The sequence below is a fragment of the Cyanistes caeruleus genome, chromosome 4, assembly GCF_971803275.1.
Source record: "Cyanistes caeruleus chromosome 4, bCyaCae1.hap1.1, whole genome shotgun sequence".
NCBI classification, from domain to species: Eukaryota; Metazoa; Chordata; class Aves; order Passeriformes; family Paridae; genus Cyanistes; species Cyanistes caeruleus.
In genome coordinates this window covers 16,768,033-16,786,901 of record NC_141704.1, presented here as the reverse complement: position 1 = coordinate 16,786,901, position 18,869 = coordinate 16,768,033, and the positions used below count along the sequence as shown (strand labels likewise).

The 18,869-nt window shown below is 37.1% G+C and overlaps 1 protein-coding gene and 1 long non-coding RNA gene across 12 annotated transcripts in view; both read right to left on the bottom strand.

The window, feature by feature from the left end:
- TAFA5 (TAFA chemokine like family member 5) overlaps window positions 1-18,869 on the bottom strand; it is a 473,208-nt gene that overhangs the window by 288,573 nt on the left and 165,766 nt on the right. The gene's annotated exons all lie outside the window — the stretch shown is intronic.
- On the bottom strand, window positions 12,992-13,851 carry LOC147653447 (uncharacterized). Its single transcript, XR_015285961.1, has 2 exons — window positions 13,288-13,851; window positions 12,992-13,174 (listed from the first exon to the last, which is right to left on the bottom strand). It is a non-coding gene; the product is annotated as an uncharacterized LOC147653447 (long non-coding RNA).

Here is an 18,869-nt window from a genome sequence, read left to right as displayed (position 1 = left end):
CAGGTGCCAGCCTCCATCCCCAGAGCTGCAACTGAACCCCCTCAAGGTGAGAAAGAAGCTCATATGGAAAAGCCAGAATCTCCAAGACAGAAAATGTAGGTACCACTCACCATCCCACACTAACATAGATAGAGATCTCCTTCCAGTTAAGAGCAACAATGAGAATTGATGAGGGTTGCAGAAGTTCTGTTGTACCTATCAGGTTGCAGATGGCAAATGGAGGAAGGTGCCATCCGGAACATACTGTGATAATATGAAAAAGGAGCTTGATCTCCAGGGAGAATAGGAGTTTCAGACAAACCAGCTGTGTTTATCATTTCCTACAGGCTTCTTCCAGACAGTACCAGGCAGGCTATGCAGGTATCAGTTTCCTTTAGACCTCATCCAAGGCATCTATTTTTCCCCAAAAACATACAAAAAGTCAATAAATTGAAATGTAGGTTCCTTATTTAGCTACCAAAACCTTTTCCTCTACCTTGAAACTGGTATCCACTAATAGTCAACTGTGAATTTTACATTACTTTTTCTTTTGTAAATTTACCTGGCAATTGTGATGTCTAAAATCTGTAACAAGATCTACATGACCTAGCTACAGATTTCACAAGTGTATGTTGTCTCCTGAAGTCTACATCATCTGTTCAGTCCTGAACTACTACAAAATAGGATTGTTACCCAGCTTTCAAAAACTAAACATGCAAGTGATTTATTTTGCTCCAAAAGATAATAAATATGCTAGAAAAAAAAAAAAATGTTTTTGCCTACATCAAACAATAAAAATATAGAACACGTATTACCAAAAGCACAAAACAACAGTGGGACAGTAATTTGTATTTTAGAAACTGCAACTTATTCACTGATGTCTCAGTAGGACACCATAAAATCATAACAGATATCCCATAATAAGCTTTAAAAACGCAGTGCAAATAGAGAAAACATCCCCACGTAATTCCACAAGATGAGGCTTTTAGTGAGGAGAACTGGATATACAAGCAGGAGTCAGATGACCCAGATTCAACCCAGCTCCTCTACTGGCTCTGAGCTTATCTACCCAGGGAAAACAACCTATAATAGTTTCTCCTACAGACACTCTTATTCCATTAGCCCAAAAATTTCTATGTTCAGGTAATTTAGTTCAGTTTAGTTTAACTGAAGACAGCATGGAATACTCACCATGTTTAAATTTCATATGCCAGCCTATTTTGACACAGGTTCAGTGTATAGGGAAGAGTTGATTATAAGGCTCAAAATAATCATTATGTCACTTGGTGCTCTGATTTATTCAAAGCATAGATGACAATAAGTCATGTTACATAAATCAGAATAATATTTTGAATCTGTAAATATTCAAGAACTACGTCTAGATCTTCAAAGAATACCATACATATCTAACACAGACATAAAATTGGTGATTTTTTTCCCTAAATTGTTTAATAATTATGTAAAACACTATTTTCTGACTTTTACTCCTACATAACTCAAAAAAAAAATAAATTAGCTAGTTCCAGATACAGAAAATTTTAAAGACAAATTTCTGGAAAAAGAAAGGAGAAAATTGGCTTCTCTATGGGAAAATTAAAGAGGCTTCCATTACCTATGCACAACATTGTTTTGTTAAATGGCATGTTAGAATGAAGTCAAGAAATACACTGGATTTAGAAATTATTTTAATTCAAAGTGCACTTTTCTACTTCCATGAACCATCTTTGAACTGTAATTTAAATGTAGAACACTTTATAAGTGAATATAAAAAGTTTTGTGCTACTCCTGTATAATAATACGGGAAAACCAAGACAGGCAATTATGTCTTATTCTTGATCAAAACATAATTTTAATTTATAAAGGTGCTTGCTTTCCACCTGAATCATATGTCTTAAAGCTACAGGTATTCTTACTATCTATTTTTGTTTGTTATGTAATTGACATGCAGTAAGTATGTTTCCTTTTATCCCTGACATTTCAATAATCAAAATGCATTTTTGCTTCTTTGTGTGTATTAAAGCTAAGACTACTTAGTCTGAAGAGTTTGTTGTCAATAAAAACTTCACCACAAAAAGATAAGGTAGCATTGTCTCATGGAATAAAAAAAAAAAAATCGATTCCAACTGAATATCACAAACAAAATAGCACTAGGGGAATTATTGAAGAGACATATTTCTGTTGAAGAGTGTCCTTGCACAGAAGTTTTAATCTTTAAATATTCGATATTAAGAAAAAGCCATACTGACTTTGGCTGGGTCACGTGAAATTTCATCTTAGTTGCTGGTGCAGGGATGTGTTTTAGATTTGTGAGGAGCAGTGCTGAAAACACAGGGATGATTTAGGAATTGCTGAGCAGGGCATAGACAGCATCAGGGCCTTTTCTGCTCCTCAGGCTGCCCTGCCAGGTGCAGCTGAGGGTGCACAAGAAGCTGGGAGGGGACACAGCCAGTACAGCTGATCCCAACTGACCAAAGGGATGTTCCAGACCATATGGCATTTGTGTTCAGCAATAAAATCTGGGGGAAGGAGGAAGGGGAGGACATTTGGAGTTGTGGAGCTCCTGTGTGACACCTAATTTCTAATAGAGCCCTGCTTCTTTGTCAGACATCTCTGAAAACATGACGTGATTAAGCATCAAAACTTGCTAGTTACATTGTTTTTAAAATTCTTCATATATTATCTTTTAATGGTGAGATTTTCTCATACTTTTTTCTCTTTTTGAGAAAAGTTATTTTTCACATTAAACAGTAAGTTTAGGTCCGTGTCCCAGAATGGTAAGTTAGGTTTGCCTTTACATCACAAAAAGCTTCAATGTGGGATACTAGAAGGAAGAGGAATAAGGACACTAAAGAAACTGACTCTTTTAAGGACTTCAAAATCTGACAATTAATACCCACCCAATTTCCATTACATCTAAAACACATTTAAAATGTGGCCTTGCAAATGAGTGAACAACCTATTTAGATTTGATGAGTGATTCCAGGAAGTTACCTTCTCCTCTCCTTTAACACTATTTTACTATAGATATTTTAAAAATCAAGTTGTCATAACAGACTTTCCCTTCTCTACCAAAATTAGACTGATCACTGTTATCATTTACTGAGGAAAAAAACACATCTGATTTAGCAAAATTCACATGCTCAAGTGAAATAAAATTTGTGGCCATCCCCTCTTAAATACAGAGTTTGTGTTTTTTTTAAATCCTAAATATAAATGCAGATTCAATGTCTGTTGATTGCTAGGGTAAGGCTAATAGCATTGGTATGGCTTTTCCTAACCACAGTCTTAGCTCTTGCTCCAGAAGAGGAAGAGGAGGATATGCAGGAGGAAGAAGGAGCTGTAATTTTGTAGCAGTCTCCTGTTTCTAACATTATTTCACTTGTTTTCATGCTACCAGATCTTCTTTCCATTCACTATTTTACTGGCACTGTCATTGGACCAGGCTATCAAGGCTTTAGATGGTCCCTTCAAACAGTGATGAATGTTCCTGGTATTCCATATGTTTTGTGACATTTGAGACTCCCAAATATTACATTTAATCAGTGCAATATGCTTCAAAGGTTCTCATTGTCACACAATCTCTAAGTCAAAATAACAAAACAACCTCCCCCCAAATCCTTTTAAATGTGATACTTTATCACAGTTGCCAGCATAAATTTTCCGTTAGTGACAGCTCAGTTTTTCTTCCAAATCCACACATGTACCATTTTAAAATATTCATTCTATTTATGGAACTCATAGAACTATGCAGTGAGTTATAGTATGCGAACACTCATAGCCAGATTAAAAACATTGTCAATGGATTTCACTGAAACATGTGGAACACTCCTAAGAAACTTTTCTTTTTTTTCTGTTATCTAAAGACAGTATAATTAGAGTAGTTTAATAAAATGCCATTGAATCAGTTGATTAGAAGAAATATTTGAGTCTTACTGACTTAGTGTATCTTGCTATTCATGTCAAAAGACTACCTGTTTAACTCACTCCATTAGGAAGTCAATAAATTTCAACTCCAAATATAAAATAATTAGGTCTATTTTTTTCCAAATCACTCTCTGGAACTTGAGGACATGGTGAACACTGTGGTGGTGCTGGGTTGATGGTTAGACTTGAAGATCCTAAAGGTCTTTTCCAACCTTTACAATTCTGTGATTCTATGACTTCATTACATCTTCAATACTGTAGGATGCCCACCTTATTTCTATTCTTTATATATAGATATTATGTGAAATATCAGAAAACAGTAGTTCTGCTAACATAAAGTCTTATTGACTTTAATCAGAATGTCAGATAACAGTTATGTACTGCTGCTCTTCAGAAAATATTTAATGCTGAGGGTTTTTTAACTTTCAAAAGATCAATCTAAAACCCCGAAACCTTGCAGAAGTTAATACTTCTACATTTAAACAATTTTTGATTTTCTACAAAAAGAAACTGGGCACCCTCACAGATTCCTAGAGTACTGTATGATATAAAATAAAACCTGCTTTCCTACCTACACTTACAATTGGAATTATTGATTTAATAAATCAGATATTTTCTTATACTCAAGACAAGAACAGGACTTCAGGAAACTGAAAACACATTCAATTCCTTTGTGTTGCAAACTAGTGATTTTCCACGAACTCTGCATCTCTAAATATTTAAAAAAAAAAAAAAAAGGAAAAAGACAGCATGGAATTTTTAGTGTCTCTTAGTGTATATGCACTTCACAGAGGTGCTCTACTGACTGCTAAAATGAAAATAAAATAAAATAAGGATCCATTCAAATAAATATAAGGTAAAATAAGGATCCATTCCTTCATTCTTATATAAAAATGTATCTTCACTGGACATGCAAGTAGAAGCAGATGAGAAATAAAATAATTTAGAGTGATAATGAAATAAAGAGAAATGGTTGCACAAAAAAGAAAACATTGATAACAAATCTTCATTAATTTCCTCTCCAAATGCAGCACTGCACCATGGGAAGTTCTCCATATTCTAAAGAGAGATGGTAATTACTTTCTTTGATGCCTTATTCTAACTGGAAATGTCCTTTAATCTTTTATGAAAGCCTTTTCCTAGCAAAGAATTACAGTCCAATATAAGCAAAATTTAAAAAAAAAAAATAATAAAAATTCTATTTTTATTTTAAAGTCTACAGCCAGTACCAGGACTATTTCCACCAGTACTGCTGGCAGCTGGTCTGTCTGTCCAGTGTTTCCTTTTTCTGCACAAGGCTGCCAAAAGTACTGATATGGAGCAGAGCTCCTCAGGTTTCTGGCTCAGTAAGGACGAAGGGCAGCCAGACCTCCAAGAAGACTGTTTGCCTCCTCAGCAAATACATGTTGAACTAAGACACAGCTGATTCTGTTCCTGAATCACCTACCTGCATATTTGGCCAGCTCTCCTTATAGGCAAGTAGCCCTTGGCCAACACCACGGACACTTACACTACTTCTTCCAGGCACCAAGACTCCTGGAGCACCTGGGAAGCAGCTCTGGCAGCCATTCAGACTGGCTAAAAGATTTGACTTTTCTGTTTCTACAGTAATTTGAGGTGGTAAAAAAAATGAAGGCAAAGGGTTAACATGGACATGAAACTATACCAAATATTTCAACAACACTCAATAAAATAATTCAGTAAAATAAAATCACAAAAAGACCCCACAATAATAAAAAACAAGCAAATAACAACAAAAAAAAACAAAACACAATACCCAAACAACAACCAGAAAAAAACCCACACAAGCAAAACCCAAAAATGCACAGATAAAATAAATTATAGAAACCAGAAATTAAGAGAGAGAAAATTATATATCGTAATCAAACCGTATACATTTTTTGCACCTTGTTCCCTAAAGGTAATCCAGCCTCAACCTATTCAGGCAGAAACAATTCTACTGGCTTCAGAAAGCATAGAGAAGGCCACATGCTGTCTGTCTCAGACCAAAATCTCTCCTAAATATCCCATTAAAGCCCTCCTGTAAAAGTAAAGCCAACTGTAATTTTTCAGATACTATTTTGCAAATATCAGGCACCTCAAAGTGAAGGTAAGACCAAATTTTCAAATTAAAATTTGAACTCAATTCAAATTAAAATTTGAAAATTTGAATTTTCAAATTAAAATAGGAACTCTTTACATGCCTTCAACAAGCTCAAAGATTCAAACATAGACCTTGCTGACTCACAACAGCTGGCAGGAGTCTTCCTTCCAAAACTTTATTGTGTTCCTTGCAACACAGGCTTAAAAGTGTCTTGCTAGAATATCCCGTCTGCCTTTTGCAAATGTAAAACAGCGCTCAGCAGAAATACCTACTGTTGCTTGTCAAATCACCTGATGAATTAGTCAAGAACAAATTATTTCAGGATGTATTCAGTCTGTTTCAGACCTGCCAGATGTGTGAAATTCTTGAGGATTTTTCCAAGTTATCAGTTACTCTAGTAAGAGATACTTTTCCTTCTTTAAGCAAAGTACCCAAGAAGAGAGTGAAAGATGAGAATGTTCTGTAACACCATCCTGCCTCCTTCTACTCTTCTTGTCTCTCTGCTCAGACCTGAGACTGTCAGCTCTTGTGGGAAAGAGTTCTTTTGCACAGCACAAAAAGAGGAGTCCAAGACTGGGCACTAGGAATATGGCATTCCAAAACAAATCTTATTATTCAGGAATAAAATTTAATGTCTGAGTTTGAGCTGAAGTATGATTTTAGAAAAATATGTATGTATTAATATGCATAAATCTTCTACTACAAATTCACGAATTTTGCTGTTCAGAAGAAATCATACAGGAAATTATTACATTTATTTGATTAGATTTACTAGGATTTACTAGATTATCATTGTATTATCTATATAATAAACATACAGATAGCAACCCAGTTTATACTTGGCAGACTTGAAAAGAGTAACCATATGCCTTTAACTGTGACTTTTTAAGAATTTTTTTCCAGGAAAAATTTACTATCTGAATGAGTAAAAAAAAACAAACAACCAAACAAAAACCCACAAAAGATTATGATAATTTCTGGATGACACTGTCAAAATTATTCAAGAAAATTGTATTAAGCAGTAAAAAATCCTGGGCAACATAAGGATATTAAAACTAGAAAAGTAAATTGAATACAGCTGTAAGACTGATTTACAAGGGATTTTGTCTTGCAAAGTAATTCCAGTACTGAAATACAAAACCTAGAGGTACTAGAAAACAGTGAGTGAAGACTAGTTGTATAACAGAATACAGCAATCAAAGAGCTAACCACCCCTAAGGGTATCCCATGACTGAGTTTTGTGTAAAGGTCAGGAGAGTTAAAAGGCAGTAGAAGGCAATGTGGCATCCCTGAAAAAGGACTAAACTAACACAGTAGCTTCACCGGTAATTCAGTCTGTAACCTTAGGCATATTTCCCTCCTCCTCCTTTTCTTTCCTTTTCTTTCACTCTTTTTGGCAATTTGAATATCTGCACAGATGTGAACAGACACTGAACTCATTCTGATTGCCCTGCACAACAGCTGAATGGGAATCATCCCCAACCAGAATGAAATTTAATGACACTGTGCTGGGGTGTTCAAGCCAACAATGCATGCTGACATCTCTCTGTATTTACTATCTCTCTCTCCCAAATGGATCATAATACTTGGTTTTATAATGTAAATAAAAATATTTCAGACATCAACAAAATGACAGCAAAAAAACCCAAACTATCAAAATACCCACATATATTGATCTTCATTTGTGTAAATACAGGGGGGGAGTGTGGCCAAAGATGCATAACATGTGTCAATGTAATAGTCAATAGGTATCTTTGGGACAGGCCTAAAACACAGCCCCAGATTGCAGGTTAGAAAATTAGCCATTTGGGAGTAAATTTTAGATTAGTACTGTCTGTGTCTTCATTTATTTTTGACACTCCAGCATCCAGCTATAACAGTTCCTGAGACATTACAGTTGCAGTAGACAGAAACAGGCAGTGTTGCTACTACCAAACTCAAAAATTTCAGTGTGACACCTAAGGGGAAGTCTTGTTCAGGCTTCAAAACTTTTAGGTTCAGATAAACATTTTTGTGCCTGGTGGAAGCCAAACTGCCTGCTGCTGTACTTATACTTTTATCAGTACTCATACCAGCTGTATGAGTACTCAAAATTAGTTTGAGCATAAGATTTGAGAGCCTTTTGTATCTCATGTGTATCGTGATCTGGACAAGGGATCTAGTGCTCCCTCAGCCATTTTAGAGATGACACCAAGATGGGCAGGAACATTGATCTCCTGCAGGGCAGGAAGGCTCTGCAGAGGGATCTGGACAGGCTGGATCAATGCCAAGAACAACTGGATAAGGTTCAACAAGGCCAAGTGCCAATCCTGCGCTTGGGTCACAACAACCCCATGGAATGCTGCAGGCTGGGAGCAGCACGGCTGGAAAGTTGCCAGCAGAAGAGGAACTGGGGGTGCTGGTTGACACCAGTTGGACATGAGCCAGAGTGTGCCCAGGTGGTCAAATAAGCCAATGGCATCCTGGCCTGTATCAGATCCAGTGTAACCAGCAGGACCAGGACAGTGATTGTCCCCCTCTACTTGACATGCTGAAGCCACACCTGGAGTGCTGGGTTCAGTTCTGGACCCCTTAGTACAAGGCACGGAGGTGCTGCAGTGTGCCCAGAGACAGAAACAGAGCTGCTGAAGGGTCTGGAGCAGAAGTCTTAGAAGGAGCAGCTGAGGGAGTTGGGACTGTTCAGCCTGGAGAAAAGGAGGCTCACGGGAGACCTTATCATTCCACAACTACCTGAAAAGAGGTTGTAGCCAGGGGTTGGTATCTTTCCCCAAGTCAGAAGAAACAGGAAAAGAGGAAATGGCCTCAAGTTTGCTGGGAATGAGTGTGTGAAGATTGGTAAAAATTTCTTTACTGAAAGAGTTGTCACGCACTGGAACAAGCTGCATAGGAAAGTGGTTGAGTCAGCATTTCTGGAGGTATTTGACATGTTGATGTGGGGCTTAAGGACATGGTTTAGTGGTGGAATTGGCAGGGTTAGGTTAACAGTTAAACTTGATGATCTTAAAGTTTATTTCCAAACAAAATGATTCCATGATTTTATGATTCTAAGATCATCATCTTTACAGTTGTCTCTTTCTGCATCTCTCAAATCAATTTGTTATCTTTCACTAATAACTTCTTTCACTCATGTACTTATTTTACAGAAGATTCAAGAAGTTTGATTCCTTTCATAAGCTGAAGAGCCTCTGGTCTTATTTCTGCAAATATAGGTTTTGAAATGCAGCGCTTATCTAAGAAATCTTGTAGAAATTGTTCCTTTGCTAATTAACAGATAGGAAAATACTAATAGACTGCATGCAAAGCCTTTGCACTATGACAATTATGCTAATGTTCTCTGATGCTTTTTCTTATTTTCTTTTTAATTGTAGAGACACAGAACATAATCCTGTGAACATCCAAAATTGATGGCGCTTATTATCAAACTGAACACTAGGCAATTTCCTTTCTGAGTCCTTACATTTTATGCTGCCAGTATTTTTTGTTTTGTTTTGCTTTTTAAACAGCTGTCTCTAAAGACTCACAGGCATGAGCAGTTCTAGAAAAGATCCTCTCTTCCAATACTTGGCTCTGTAATTCAGAAGATGCAGCCAGCATCCTCTCCCTACAGACATTCACTAAGGCAAATGGGAAGACTCCTGTGAGTCATGGCACAACACAGGCTAAATCAGCCATTCTTCCAGCACTTCTTTCATAAATTTCATGATCAGGAGTGTAGCTGTCATATGCACAGCGTGTGAATTACACACAGATTTGTCTTAAGTATACCTACAGTGGGCAAAAACACAAACTCACCACCATGTATAAAATCTGAAAAATTTTGCAATGTTTATGAACAATATTATAAATAAACACAATACCTAAAAATCAGTTCTCAGAAATGGAAACTCATAGAAGAGTTATAATTACATAACTGCAGAATAAACTTCCACCAAAACTGTTAAGTGTAAACAGTGCAATTCTATTTCCACTCTCTGTGATAGCATTTAAGGGCTCTTCTCCCTGCTCTCCATTTTTGTTTTTCGAATCTGTAATTTTTAGGGTTTATTTCCATTGCAGAGGTACATCTGGCTGCTGCTCAGCTGCACTGCCAGTGCTGTTTGTACTCATCCAACAGTATCTGGGAGAAAGATGGCAAAATACCCATTCTCAGCAGGCCATTCTGGGGTATAGGTAGTCTTCCTCAAATGGTTGATTAACATGTTAGTAGGACATTTTTCCCTGAAATTCCCTGCCTGTACTCTGAATGGCTGTCTAATTCCAACAAGATTATTGGGAGTATGAACTAGTGGTTACAATACCCAAAATTTAACAGCCGACCATGAATGCAGTAGTGTGGATGTCATATGTAAGCTTGTCTCTAAAATGTGCTTAGAATCAAATTTAAATTGCATGTGGCTGTGCAGACAGGTAACTGCCTCACTTGCCCTTACACCAGTTTTTACGGTTTTCACAATTAAAACCCTTGGAAATGTTGCTGGGACAGTACAGATTGCACCCAGCCTGCTCTGCCAGCAGGTACACTGGCCACAGCAAACTCAGAAAGTCTGTGGACATGCCCATCCTTCCAGACACCATACTTTAATACAAGCCTGCCTTTTGTTTGATGTTTTAAGCTAAAATGCCAAGGAAGTTGCTGGCATAGCTGAAATACAGCACTGGTGTGATTGGTCTGTGTTCTGCACCACCAATTCTGATGCCATGAACAGTAAGTTCCAAAAGAAGCCCTTTAATACCTGAGAGCTATAACATTTTACAAGGCTGCAGACCCATTTACTTTAACTTGTCTATCAAAGCACGTATTACCACGAAGGCTTTAGTGCAAACCCTTCTCTCCTTTACGTGGTCATGACATAGACAAGTGCCCTTTTTAAAACCAGTCAGCAAATGAATCTAGAAGTTTGGGTTTTTGTCAAATCAGACAAAACATTATAGCAAATTACTTTAAAATAAGAAAAAAGCCTACATGCTTACCTAAGCTTCTTAATCTTATACTTAAATACAGCCTGTGTTATATAAGCTTTCCTCTGAGTTAATATAAATGACTCAGTTTGAATTTCTGTTGAAAATATCACAGGAGGTTGCTTGCTCACTTCAAGGTTTTTGAAAAGGCCAATCTTGTCCAGGTAAAGCAGAGACCACTTTCTCTATGCATGATGTCTACTAACACTGGGCCACAACACAAAGTCCTTCTTTTGTCTCAAAGTGGTACTTCACTAGGAAATCCATCATGTCCCTTTGGCTGAAGCAGAGCTGCTGTAGCATTTACAGCTGACAGGGGTAGCATTTGTCCTTGCAGTAGAGCATACAGAACTACTTTTTCTCTCTCTCTCTCTCTCCATCCTTTGTTTCCAGACATGCTGCTAGCAACACAGCTACACACCTACTCTCAGAACTGACAATCATTTTCCAATGTTCATAGAGAAAGCTGTTACAGGACCAATCATATTTGTATAGTGTCCTTCTCCTATTAACGTTATAGAGACTTATACTATTTTGAAAGCAATATTCTGCCATTTAGCCAGAATATCTTTTCCATTTATTATGACTAGAAGAGCAAATAATCACAACTTCTATGGTCCTCAGACCAAAGCTTCCTAATCAGTGCATGAAATACCTTCTGCAACAGATTATAGCTACATTTTGATATCACTACTCAGAAATTCACTTTATATTTTATATATATCTTTAGGCTAGGATTGGTTTTATTTTTGGTATTAAAATATGTGCAAAAGCTAATATTTAGTACTGTAAAAAACATTCTTTCAGAATATGAGAAGGTTTAAACCATTTCTGTTACTAAACTGCTGGAATAGTCACAATGCATTAGTAATTTCAATAACAACTTAACTTGATTTAAAGATTGTATACCTAAGAACCTATAGTCTAATTTTCAAAAAGTGAAAGAATTACCTCAGTGCAAAAGGTTCAGTGTAACTGAAGAACAAATTTGGAACCCAAACCTCCTCTCATCTGCCTAATTTTAAAACAACCCTCTACCCTAGCATACCTATCATCAAAATTGCCATCAACATATGCTGCAGTAAACAAATCTTCACCAGAATGAAAAACAGAAAATGTGCCCTTTCACAACTGGAATAAACACCTGGCATAACAAAGCCATCAAACACGTGGATCCTGTGCACGTGCACATGGAAGGCACCAACATGGTATAAAATTATGTAGGGCAAAGTGAAGAGACCTTCCTATACCAGCAGAACTCACATATGAAACAGTAAAAGACAAGACATGCATTTAATGGAAGAAGAGTTTTCACAAAACATTTCACACATTTCTGATCATTCAACCTCTTTCTCAACAGAGACATAAAAAATAATTTGAAAAGATAAGCTTTGGGACTAAAACTTATAGCTTTTCCAGATACTAAAAGTCATCGATCTAACAGTGACACATTATTATAACACTCACATCCTCTCCCTAGATAACTTCTCCATGTTCCACAGGTAATAATTATCTGTCTCTTTTCATCCCACAGAGTTAACAACTTGAATACCTCCAGCCTTGCTAGCAGCTTCCTACTGTCCCGTTTTTTGTAAAAAACACGCTTTCATTATTTCTTAAATGGTATATTAAAGTAACATGATTAAATTAAACAGATTAACTATTTGCAACATGAAGTGTTTTATTTCACTTTTGAAGAGATGGATTTGTGTCCAGGAACTGGCTTATTTTTCCAACATCTCTCGCTTAAAAAACTCAAATACACACACAAAAATATCTACCCAACCATATATAATGAAGACTTATTAATATATATTTATACATTGTAATGTATGTGTGTACATGTATATCCATGTATTTCTAATATAAATATGTGTAAAACTTCTTAATATATCTTCATAAAAACCTTGTCTTATAAAATCATTAAAATATTTTCAAAGCTTATATTATCACATCTCAGAAACACATAAAGCTTAAATAAGTAAGAAAAGATAAAAATCATTAAAAAATTAGAACTGCAGATAATAATGGCCTGATCTCATTTTATTGGGCTTGTGTGGCCAGGTTTTGGTGGTAGAGGGGTACAGCAGTGTCTTCTGTGAGAAGCTGCTGGAAGCTTCCTCCATGTCCAGTAGAGCCAATGCCAGCCAGCTCCAGGATAGACCCACTGCTGGCCAAGGCTGGTCCAGTCAGGAATGATGGTAATGCCTTTGTGAAATCACATTTAAGAAGGTAAAAATAAAGTTACTGTGCTATTGTGATTGTGGCCAGAGAAGAGTAGGGGGAGAATACATGAGATGAACAACAATGCAGACACCAACGTCAGTAGAGGAGGAGGGAGATGAGGTGCTCCAGGCTCCAGAGCTGGGGTTCCTCAGTAGACCATGGTGAAGCAGCTGTGCCACTGCAGCCCATGGAGGTCCCCAGGGATGCAGAGATCTGCCTGCAGCCCATGGAGAAGACCCATGCCAGAGCAAGTGGTTGCTTGACAGGAAGATATGACTGCGTGGGAAGCCTGCGCTAGAGCACTGTCAGGGACCTACAGAGGGATGGAGAGAGGAGCCCACACCAGAGCAGGTTTTCTGGTAGGATTTGTGACCTCACAGGTGATCCATGCTGGTGCAACCTGTCCTTGAAGGACTGCAGTCATGAAAATGTACCCACTCTGGAGCAGCCCATGAAGAGCCATAGCCTGTGGGAATGACTCATACTGGGGAACTTAGTGGAGGACTGTCTCCCACAGGATGGATTCATGCCGGAGCAGGAAAAGAACTCCTCTCTCTGAACAGCAGCAGATACAACTTGTGATGAACTTACCAGAACCTCCATTCCCCATCTCCCTGTGCTGCTGGGAGAGGAAAGTATAGCCCAAGAAGGAGGGAGGGGTGGGGGGAAGGTGCTTTCAAGATTTCTTTTACTTCTTATTATCCTGTTCTGATTTTCACTAACAATAAATTCAGTTAATTTCCCCAAGCTGAATCTGTTTTGTCTGTGACAGTAACTGATGAGTGATAACTTTCCTTTTCTTTATATCCACCTATAAGCCTTTTGTTACATTTTCTCTCTTCTGTCCAGCTGTGGAGGAGGGTGATAGAGTGTCTTTCCTGCCTACCTGGCCTCCAGACAGGGTCAAACACAGTTCATTTACACATCTCCCTTACTCTTGGGGAGGGCACCACACCCTTTGAATATTCTTAATACAGATTTTCCTTACCTATTTTAAGCCTCCAGAGAGAGAGAGATGCCCTAGAGTTTTCCAAGTATTTAGCTGTCACATAAAGAGATTTCTTGCCACAGATTCCCAATGTTATGGAGCATGCTGATTATTTTTGTTCAATTTGTTATCATTTGGAAAACAGAACCATCATTGCTCATGCTTATCTTTCCTACATTAGAAAACAAACAATTTTGTAATAATATTGACATATGTACCTCACAACTTTTCTACAGTACTATGAAATGTTCTTTTGTCCTTCTAATATCTGGTGCTGATTTTTGTTTGTCTCCTCTGGAGGCCATCCAATTCAGCTGTTTCTTTTTTTAAGCCTAATGCCCAAGACCAGGCAAAATGCTTCTGTGATATCCCAGTCAATGAAAAAAAAAGCTCAGCAGCAACTCCCATGTGTTGCAAATGACATTCCGTCTGCATGACCCAGGGCTATTTGCTCTTTTTTATGCAGGAGAATCACATCATTAATTAATTTCAATTTATGGTTATTCTAACACGCAGATATATTTATACACTACTGCTTCCTACACATTGATTTTCTATTTTTACATAAACATTTGATTCCTCATTTCCAAATTTCAGTAGTTAGCATTTATCTTCATTGATCTTCATCTTACTGACTGAAAAACATTCCTCCAATTTATCGCTCATTTTGATCTGAGACTAAGTGCTTAGTACTCTTAACATCTCCATGCTATCAACAAAACAATAAAATTTCTTTCTATTGCAAACAAAGGATCTTTTTACCATTCTTGAGTTGTATCTTATTATATTCGTGGATCAAATGGAATATACAGTTTTCTAGGTTTAATAAACCTTATGATTACTTTTTAGTTCATAGAACATACCGTTTCTAAATAAGGTGCATATATTCAATCTCTTACCAAAACACATTCACAGAGTATTGGAAAGAGGACTGATATTAAAAACTTTAAAACCAAAGATAATTCAGTACAAAAAAAAAATAGTAAAGAAGAAGAAATAAACTAACTCAGAAAGCACATTATGACAAAGAAAAGAAACTGCTGACTCTCTACATGAAAACACACAGCTAATCAAAAACTGACAAATAATCCCTGATAAAGACAAAAATCCATAGAAAAAAATACCAAAAGGGAAGAAACAGCACCTGTATACAGTAAATGCTACAAGTCTTTCACTAAATCCACAATTAGAGATCAATACAACCTCCAAAGTAGATTCTGGGAAAACTGTACTACCTTCAGATTTTAAAATAAATAATTAAAAAATACACAGACATGAACTCAGCACATAATTTCTGGGGAAAAAAAAGCTATTGAGCTATTGAGCTAGATAAGGCCTTTCATATTAAGGAAAAAACATATTTTAAAGAGAAAAAGGTGTAAATAACAATTTTGCACAGCCTTGAGTTTCTTTCATAATGGTACAGCTTCAGGCAGAGAAAGGAGAGAAGAGGAGCTAGGGACAGAAGGAGATAATTCATGAAAGATAACTGTCATCCACATCATCTCCAAGAAAGGTAATGTTGATTCAGGAAGGTCAGCAGGAAAAAGTGAGGTATAAGAACTGAGAAAAGAAATTTAACTGAATAAAAGGGTATGTTAAGAGATTTTTGAACTGTACAGAATAAGGATGAGGAAGATACAAGTAGAAAAAATAAAAAAAGAACACATGTAAATACCCCAAAATGCTGTCTTGCCAGTGAGTGCAGCATACTGCAATAAACATTCCTACACACTAAATCTTATGTGAGACTTACAGTAAATGATAGTATTTTTGGTTCAAATCTCACAAATCTCCATTCAAATATAATTGATTTATTTTTGCTAAAACTCTATAATGTAATTATAGTTTGTATCACTTTACAAATGGACTGACAGACAGCGGGCCTTGTTCGGTCTCACACAGTAACTATGACAGGATGAAATTATTTCAAATCACAACTCTCTTCATCATCTATATTATCCTTCTCCACACTTTTCCAAGTTTTTTTCTGAAGACCGGCATTAACATCAAGACCTACAGGAGAATATTCTGTTTTCATGATGTGCCCTCAACTGTACCAGTAGGTATATAAACAGTCATACAATCCACTCCTTTTGGAATAAAAGACTTACTGAAAAAATGCATTTATGAGTGGATAACTGAAGCTTGGCAGTATCAAAAATGGATGCAAATACATTGTGCCAGTTTTACTATGCATAAGCCAAATGGAAACCGAACACCCCAGCTCATATTCATGGCAAAACATAAGTCAACTCAATCAACAGTAGAAATAATTGCTTAAGAACAGTTCATAGACACTGATCTTTGGCAGCCACCTTCAGACTCTTCCTCTCATAGCAAACCTGCTTACTTGATAAATCAAAGAGGAGGATTCATAGGCTTTGACGTTAAGCATTTCAAAATGACTATAAATGATGCATTCTGTAACCACTGAGTGAAATCAGCTCTGGAATTGACAATCCAAGCATTTCACAAGTTAAGAAGTAAAAAATTTGTTTCAACATGGGGAGCCAAAGAGCAGTTAATACATAGAAATATATTAATACAGGAAAAACTTCAGTATGAATAAGCAGTAAGTAAACTAACAGACAGATTTCTAGGAAACTCAAGTCCTGCATTTGATGGATCATTGATTCTTAATATTTCTCATAACTCAGCACTTACTAATAAATGAACAGCAAAGCCTCATCTATTACTATTAGAACTGGATAGTGGCACAATAGGCTGACACATGTTTCCACCTACACAAGCACATGGATTTTTCCACCACGCACTGTGCAGGGTGCAGTGATCAGCTGTTGCTTGCAAAGGAGATAATACTGCAGTGCAGTGCAGCAGCTGAAAGCTGCCACTGTCATGTCCTGAAGCTGCTACTTCTGAGGATAAGGACAGATTGAGATATGCTACAGCTCCCTCAAATGCACTCTGGGATTCTGATAAATTTTCCTACCTACCTCTCTTGAACGGAAAAATAAATAGATAAATAAAAAATGTGTGCCGATTCTAAGAGGCAAAATATAATTTTTCTCTGTCTGCTGAGAGAATAACAGCACTTTCAGAAGGATGTTTCTTCATATTAATTTACCCTTCAAAACTGAGACTGAGGAAAGCACTGCTATTGCTCAGTGTAGCTAAGCTAACTAACAAGTGATTTCCAATTTTAAGAATCTCTCCGATTTCAGTATTATTTCTATTTTGAAACAAATCTTCAAACCAAGGCTTCCTCTTTACAAGCAAATTGTAAGAGCTACATAATCATTGGAAAACTGGAAAAAAAAAATTATGATTCAAAGAAGATAAGCACTTTGACTTGAAAATCAACTTTAAGTCATCAGTTTCTATATAAAGGAGAGAGTTTTTACATACCAGTTTCTTCTTTGTTCAAGGCTGCAATCAATTATATATTTTAGGACAGTAAATCCTGTTCTACTTGTCTCCTGAGATTCAAAAATGCGTCACACCGAGAGTATAAAGGGTTAAAGAGAATAATTCTTTCTGATCCAGGACAACTATTTCAGTATACTAAAGGGAAATAAAAATACTATTTCAAGGACTCCTCAAAAAGTCATACATTGACTCTTATTCCCTAAAAGACTGACCCCAACTCATGACATTTTTCTTTACAGAAGATAAATTATTCTAAGAGAAGGGTTAATCTACCTCATGACTTTTTATCTCTGCTCATCTTGTCTACCACTATGTATGTACAGTAACTTAAGGTTGAAAAATTAAATTTTAATGCAGTCTAATATGCATATATGTGGCTTCTCCACAAGAGAATCCACTGACCCACTGTTCACCATTAAGTTCAGAGAAATGCCACTCATCTCCTATTGCTCACCTCTTTGGCATCCTGTATTAGGGCTATTAATTAGAGCTACCATATGATTAAGCAATAAAGAAAAACCTGCAGATCTTACATAAAGATGGAAGCTCATGCAGCATGAAGAGACAGGCAGGCTGTGCTTTGCTGCATCTGAAGATACAGCTTTTATTTAGTGCTCTTTCCAGTTCCACACATCTCGAAACAGCATGAGAACTTCTGCTTGTCAGTGCTATTGCAAATTCCCCACACGCACACACACACAGAAAATCCTGATTCAGTAACAACAGCCTGCACCTCAGCCATCCCCAAGTACTCATTCCCTTCATTGCTTCAGCAGCACTGAATTGCTGTCCACCCTTTTTTCATCCTGTACGTGTATCACTGACCTCAGTTCCTCCCTTTCTCATACCTAAATCCACGTCCTGTCAGCAACCCGTGCTTTGCTGCTCTCACTTGCCACGAACCTTTCAGAACCTTTTCAGAAGGATTTCAGTATTCCTTGCAGTTCCCATCTTCTATTTCATGTTTCCTAGGCTGCAAGGAGTGCTTACAGGCAGCTCATATACTCAGGTTCAGCAGAAAATAAGCTGCTGCCGTAAATTCAAATTACTCAGCTATTTCCAGTGTAAAGAGCTCATATTTGGAGGGAATGGTAAGACAGACCATGGCACCTGGAACAAATAACCCAAGATGTCTTGGAAATACAAACCTGACTCTCTGATGCATTGGGACAGATGTTTTGCTTGAGAATGTAAATTCAACCTCACTGAAATCAATGTGGTTGAATCTATACAAAACCACTTTTAAAATAAGGAGTAGCCCAGTAACAACAACTTCTGTCATTCCTAGCAAAAGCCCAC